This window comes from Taudactylus pleione, unplaced genomic scaffold (genome assembly GCF_031769625.1).
Source record: "Taudactylus pleione unplaced genomic scaffold, aTauple2 ptg000967l, whole genome shotgun sequence".
In the NCBI taxonomy this organism is placed as follows: domain Eukaryota; kingdom Metazoa; phylum Chordata; class Amphibia; order Anura; family Myobatrachidae; genus Taudactylus; species Taudactylus pleione.
In genome coordinates, this window is record NW_028285368.1 from 12,197,501 (window position 1) to 12,202,500 (window position 5,000).

Genomic DNA, 5,000 nt, shown 5'->3' on the forward strand with positions numbered 1-5,000 from the left:
CAACACTGCATAGCTTCCAAGATCAGACGAGATTGGGCATGTCCAGTGTGGTTTGACTGTAGGTGCTCAAAAACATTAACTTTAGACCTCTTTTACTTCTTAACTCAAGAAAATTCATTGATAAGTTGAAAAAATGTAATGTAAAATGTAATAGAAAAGAATGTAATGGCTATATAAAATTACCTACAGCACCTGGTATTCCCAGGTGGTCTCCCCTCGAAGTACTAACCAGGCCCAACACTGCATAGCTTCCAAGATCAGACGAGATTGGGCATGTCCAGTGTGGTTTGGCTGTAGCTGCTCAAAAGCATTAACTTTAGACCTCTATTACTTCTTAACTCAAGTAAATTCATTGATAAGTTGAAAAAATTAAATGTAAAATGTAGTAGAAAAGACTGTTATGGCAGTATAAAATTACCTACAGCACCTGGGATTCCTAGGTGGTCTCCAATCCAAGTACTAACCTGGCCCACCACTGCATAGCTTCCAAGATCAGACGAGATTGGGCATGTCCAGTGTGGTTTGGCTGTAGGTGCTCAAAAACATTATCTTTAGACCTCTTTTACTTCTTAACTCAAGTAAATTCAATGATAAGTTGAAAAATGAAATGTAAAATGTAATGGAAAAGAATGTTATGGCAGTATAAAATTACCTACAGCACCTGGTATTCCCAGGTGGTCTCCCATTCAAGTACTAACCAGTCCCAACACTGCATAGCTTCCAATATCAGACGATATTGGGCATGTCCAGTGTGGTTTGGCTGTAGGTGCTCAAAAACATTAATTTTAGACCTCTATTACTTCTTAACTCAAGTAAATTCATTGATATGTTGAAAAAATTAAATGTAAAATGTAATAGAAAAGAATGTTATGGCAGTATAAAATTACCTACAGCACCTGGTATTCCCAGGTGGTCTCCCATCCAAGTACTAACCAGGCCCAACACTGCATAGTTTCCAAGATCAGATGATATTGGGCATGTCCAGTGTGGTTTGGCTGTAGGTGCCCAAAACCTTTAACTTTAGACCTCAATTACATCTTAACTCAAGTAAATTCATTGATAAGTTGAAAAAATTAAATGTATAATGTAATAGAAAAGAATGTTATGGCAGTATAAAATTACCTACAGCACCTGGTATTCCCAGGTGGTCTCCCGTCCAAGTACTAACCAGGCCCAACACTGCATAGCTTCCAAGATCAAACGAGATTGGGAATGTCCAGTGTGGATTGGCTGTAGGTGCTCAAAAGCATTAACTTTTGACCTCTATTACTTCTTAACTCAAGTAAATTCATTGATAAGTTGAAAAAATTAAATGTAAAATGTAATAGAATAGACTGTTATGGCAGTATAAAATTACCTACAGCTCCTGGTATTCCCAGGTGGTCTCCCATCCAAGTACTAACCAGGCCCAACACTGCATAACTTCCAAGATCAGACGAGATTGGGCATGTCCAGTGTGGTTTGGCTGTAGTTGCCCAAAACCATTAACTTTAGACCTCTATTACTTCTTAACTCAAGTAAATTCATTGATAAGTTGAAAAAATTAAATGTAAAATGTAATAGAAAAGAATGTTATGGCAGTATAAAATTACCTACAGCACCTGGTATTCCCAGATGGTCTCCCATCCAAGTACTAACCAGGCCCAACACTGCATAGCTTCCAAGTTCAGTCGAGATTGGGCATGTCCAGTGTGGTTTGGCTGTAGGTGCTCAAAAACATTAACTTTAGGCCTCTTTTACTTCATAACTCAAGTAAATTCAATGATTAGTTGAAAAATGAAATGTAAAATGTAATAGAAAAGAATGTTATGGCAGTATAAAATTACCTACAGCTCCTGGTATTCCCAGGTGGTCTCCCATCCAAGTACTAACCAGGCCCAACACTGCATAGCTTCCAAGATCAGACGAGATTGGGCATATCCAGTGTGGTTTGGCTGTAGGTGCCCAAAGCCATTAACTTAAGACCTCTATTACTTCTTAACTCAAGTAAATTCATTGATAAGTTGAAAAAATTAAATGTAAAATGTAATAGAAAAGAATGTTATGGCAGTATAAAATTACATACAGCACCTGGTATTCCCAGGTGGTCTCCCATGCAAGTTCTAACCAGGCCCAACACTGCATAGCTTCCAAGATCAAACAAGATTGGGCATGTCCAGTGTGGTTTGGCAGTAGGTGCTCAAAAACATTAACTTTAGACCTCTTTTACTTCTTAACTCAAGTAAATTCATTGATAAGTTGAAAAAATTAAATGTAAAATGTAATAGAAAAGAATGTTATGGCAGTATAAAATTACCTACAGCACCTTGTATTCCCAGGTGGTCTCCCGTCCAAGAACTAACCAGGCCCAACACTGCATAGCTTCCAAGATCAAACGAGATTGGGAATGTCCAGTGTGGTTTGGCTGTAGGTGCTCAAAAGCATTAACTTTTGACCTCTATTACTTCTTAACTCAAGTAAATTCATTGATAAGTTGAAAAAATTAAATGTAAAATGTAATAGAATAGACTGTTATGGCAGTATAAAATTACCTACAGAACCTGGGATTCCTAGGTGGTCACCCATCCAAGTACTAACCAGGCCCAACACTGCATAGCTTCCAAGATCAGACGAGATTGGGCATGTCCAGTGTGGTTTGGCTGTAGGTGCTCAAAAACATTAATTTTAGACCTCTTTTACTTCTTAACTCAAGTAAATTCAATGATAAGTTGAAAAATGAAATGTAAAATGTAATAGAAAAGAATGTTTTGGCAGTATAAAATTACCTACAGCTCCTGGTATTCCCAGGTGGTCTCCCATCCAAGTACTAACCAGGCCCAACACTGCATAGCTTCCAAGATCAGACGAGATTGGGCATGTCCAGTGTGGTTTGGCTGTAGTTGCCCAAAACCATTAACTTTAGACCTCTATTACTTCTTAACTCAAGTAAATTCATTGATAAGTTGAAAAAATTAAATGTAAAATGTAATAGAAAAGAATGTTATGGCAGTATAAAATTACCTACAGCACCTGGTATTCCCAGATGGTCTCCCATCCAAGTACTAACCAGGCCCAACACTGCATAGCTTCCAAGTTCAGTCGAGATTGGGCATGTCCAGTGTGGTTTGGCTGTAGGTGCTCAAAAATATTAACTTTAGGCCTCTTTTACTTCTTAACTCAAGTAAATTCAATGATTAGTTGAAAAATGAAATGTAAAATGTAATAGAAAAGAATGTTATGGCAGTATAAAATTACCTACAGCTCCTGGTATTCCCAGGTGGTCTCCCATCCAAGTACTAACCAGGCCCAACACTGCATAGCTTCCAAGATCAGACGAGATTGGGCATGTCCAGTGTGGTTTGGCTGTAGGTGCCCAATGCCATTAACTTAAGACCTCTATTACTTCTTAACTCAAGTAAATTCATTGATAAGTTGAAAAAATTAAATGTAAAATGTAATAGAAAAGAATGTTATGGCAGTATAAATTTACCTACAGCACCTGGTATTCCCAGGTGGTCTCCCATGCAAGTACTAACCAGGCCCAACACTGCATAGCTTCCAAGATCAAAGAAGATTGGGCATGTCCAGTGTGGTTTGGCAGTAGGTGCTCAAAAACATTAACTTTAGACCTCTTTTACTTCTTAACTCAAGTAAATTCATTGATAAGTTGAAAAAATTAAATGTAAAATGTAATAGAAAAGAATGTTTTGTCTGTATAAAATTTCCTACAGCAACTGGTATTCTCAGGTGGTCTCCCATCCAAGTACAAACCAGGCCCAACACAGCAAAGCTTACAAGATCAGACGAGATTGGGCATGTCCAGTGTGGTTTGGCTGTAGGTGCTCAAAAGCATTAAATTTAGACCTCTATTACTTCTTAACTCAAGTAAATTCATTGATAAGTTGAAAAAATTAAATGTAAAATGTTATAGAATAGAATGTTATGGCAGTATAAAATTACCTACAGCACCTGGTATTCCCAGGTGGTTTCCCATCCAAGTACTAACCAGGCCCAACACTGCATAGCTTCCAAGATCAGACGAGATTGGGCATGTCCAGTGTGGTTTGACTGTAGGTTCTCAAAAACATTAACTTTAGACCTTTTTTACTTCTTAACTCAAGAAAATTCATTGATAAGTTGAAAAAATGTAATGTAAAATGTAATAGAAAAGAATGTAATGGCTATATAAAATTACCTACAGCACCTGGTATTCCCAGGTGATCTCCCATCCAAGTACTAACCAGGCCCAACACTGCATAGCTTCCAAGTTCAGACGAGATTGGGCATGTCCTGTGTGGTTTGGCTGTAGGTGCTCAAAAACATTAACTTTAGACCTCTATTACTTCTTAACTCAAGTAAATTCATTGATAAGTTGAAAAAATTAAATGTAAAATGTAATAGAAAAGAATGTTATGGCAGTATAAAATTACCTACAGCACCTGGTATTCCCAGGTGGTCTCCCATCCAAGTACTAACCAGGCCCAACACTGCATAGCTTCCAAGTTCAGTCGAGATTGGGCATTTCCAGTGTGGTTTGGCTGTAGGTGCTCAAAAACATTAACTATAGACCTCTTTTACTTCTTAACTCAAGTAAATTCAATGATTAGTTGAAAAATGAAATGTAAAATGTAATAGAAAAGAATGTTATGGCAGTATAAAATTACCTACAGCACCTGGGATTCCTAGGTGGTCTCCCATCCAAGAACTAACCAGGCCCAACACTGCATAGCTTCCAAGATCAGACGATATTGGGCATGTCCAGTGTGCTTTGGCTGTAGGTGTCCCAAACCAATAATGTTAGACCTCTATTACTTCTTAACTCAAGTAAATTCATTGATAAGTTGAAAAAATTAAATGTAAAATGTAATAGAAAAGAATGTTATGGCAGTATAAAATTACCTACAGCTCCTGGTATTCCCAGGTGGTCTCCCATCCAAGTACTAACCAGGCCCAACACTGCATAGCTTCCAAGTTCAGACGAGATTGGGCATGTCCAGTGTGGTTTGGCTGTAGGTGCTCAA

The 5,000-nt window shown here is 37.9% G+C and overlaps 2 non-coding genes and 20 pseudogenes across 2 annotated transcripts; all 22 read right to left on the reverse strand.

Annotated features, from left to right (window-relative positions):
• Positions 1-64, reverse strand: part of LOC148468966 (5S ribosomal RNA) — a 119-nt pseudogene extending 55 nt beyond the window's left edge.
• A 116-nt stretch (positions 65-180) lies between these two features.
• Positions 181-299, reverse strand: LOC148468967 (5S ribosomal RNA; annotated as a pseudogene).
• Positions 300-415: 116 nt separating this feature from the next.
• Positions 416-534, reverse strand: LOC148468968 (5S ribosomal RNA; annotated as a pseudogene).
• A 115-nt stretch (positions 535-649) lies between these two features.
• LOC148468969 (5S ribosomal RNA) lies at positions 650-768 on the reverse strand (annotated as a pseudogene).
• Positions 769-884: 116 nt separating this feature from the next.
• Positions 885-1,003, reverse strand: LOC148468970 (5S ribosomal RNA; annotated as a pseudogene).
• A 116-nt stretch (positions 1,004-1,119) lies between these two features.
• Positions 1,120-1,238, reverse strand: LOC148468971 (5S ribosomal RNA; annotated as a pseudogene).
• Positions 1,239-1,354: 116 nt separating this feature from the next.
• Positions 1,355-1,473, reverse strand: LOC148468972 (5S ribosomal RNA; annotated as a pseudogene).
• A 116-nt stretch (positions 1,474-1,589) lies between these two features.
• Positions 1,590-1,708, reverse strand: LOC148468973 (5S ribosomal RNA; annotated as a pseudogene).
• A 115-nt stretch (positions 1,709-1,823) lies between these two features.
• Positions 1,824-1,942, reverse strand: LOC148468974 (5S ribosomal RNA; annotated as a pseudogene).
• Positions 1,943-2,058: 116 nt separating this feature from the next.
• Positions 2,059-2,177, reverse strand: LOC148468975 (5S ribosomal RNA; annotated as a pseudogene).
• A 116-nt stretch (positions 2,178-2,293) lies between these two features.
• LOC148468976 (5S ribosomal RNA) lies at positions 2,294-2,412 on the reverse strand (annotated as a pseudogene).
• Positions 2,413-2,528: 116 nt separating this feature from the next.
• On the reverse strand, positions 2,529-2,647 carry LOC148468977 (5S ribosomal RNA; annotated as a pseudogene).
• A 115-nt stretch (positions 2,648-2,762) lies between these two features.
• On the reverse strand, positions 2,763-2,881 carry LOC148468978 (5S ribosomal RNA; annotated as a pseudogene).
• Positions 2,882-2,997: 116 nt separating this feature from the next.
• Positions 2,998-3,116, reverse strand: LOC148468979 (5S ribosomal RNA; annotated as a pseudogene).
• A 115-nt stretch (positions 3,117-3,231) lies between these two features.
• LOC148468980 (5S ribosomal RNA) lies at positions 3,232-3,350 on the reverse strand (annotated as a pseudogene).
• Positions 3,351-3,466: 116 nt separating this feature from the next.
• On the reverse strand, positions 3,467-3,585 carry LOC148468981 (5S ribosomal RNA; annotated as a pseudogene).
• A 116-nt stretch (positions 3,586-3,701) lies between these two features.
• LOC148468982 (5S ribosomal RNA) lies at positions 3,702-3,820 on the reverse strand (annotated as a pseudogene).
• Positions 3,821-3,936: 116 nt separating this feature from the next.
• On the reverse strand, positions 3,937-4,055 carry LOC148468983 (5S ribosomal RNA; annotated as a pseudogene).
• A 116-nt stretch (positions 4,056-4,171) lies between these two features.
• Positions 4,172-4,290, reverse strand: LOC148468984 (5S ribosomal RNA; annotated as a pseudogene).
• Positions 4,291-4,406: 116 nt separating this feature from the next.
• On the reverse strand, positions 4,407-4,525 carry LOC148468985 (5S ribosomal RNA). The gene has a single exon (XR_015874137.1). It is a non-coding gene; the product is annotated as a 5S ribosomal RNA (ribosomal RNA).
• A 115-nt stretch (positions 4,526-4,640) lies between these two features.
• LOC148468986 (5S ribosomal RNA) lies at positions 4,641-4,759 on the reverse strand (annotated as a pseudogene).
• Positions 4,760-4,875: 116 nt separating this feature from the next.
• On the reverse strand, positions 4,876-4,994 carry LOC148468987 (5S ribosomal RNA). Its single transcript, XR_015874109.1, has one exon. It is a non-coding gene; the product is annotated as a 5S ribosomal RNA (ribosomal RNA).
• Between the last annotated feature and the right edge of the window lie 6 nt (positions 4,995-5,000).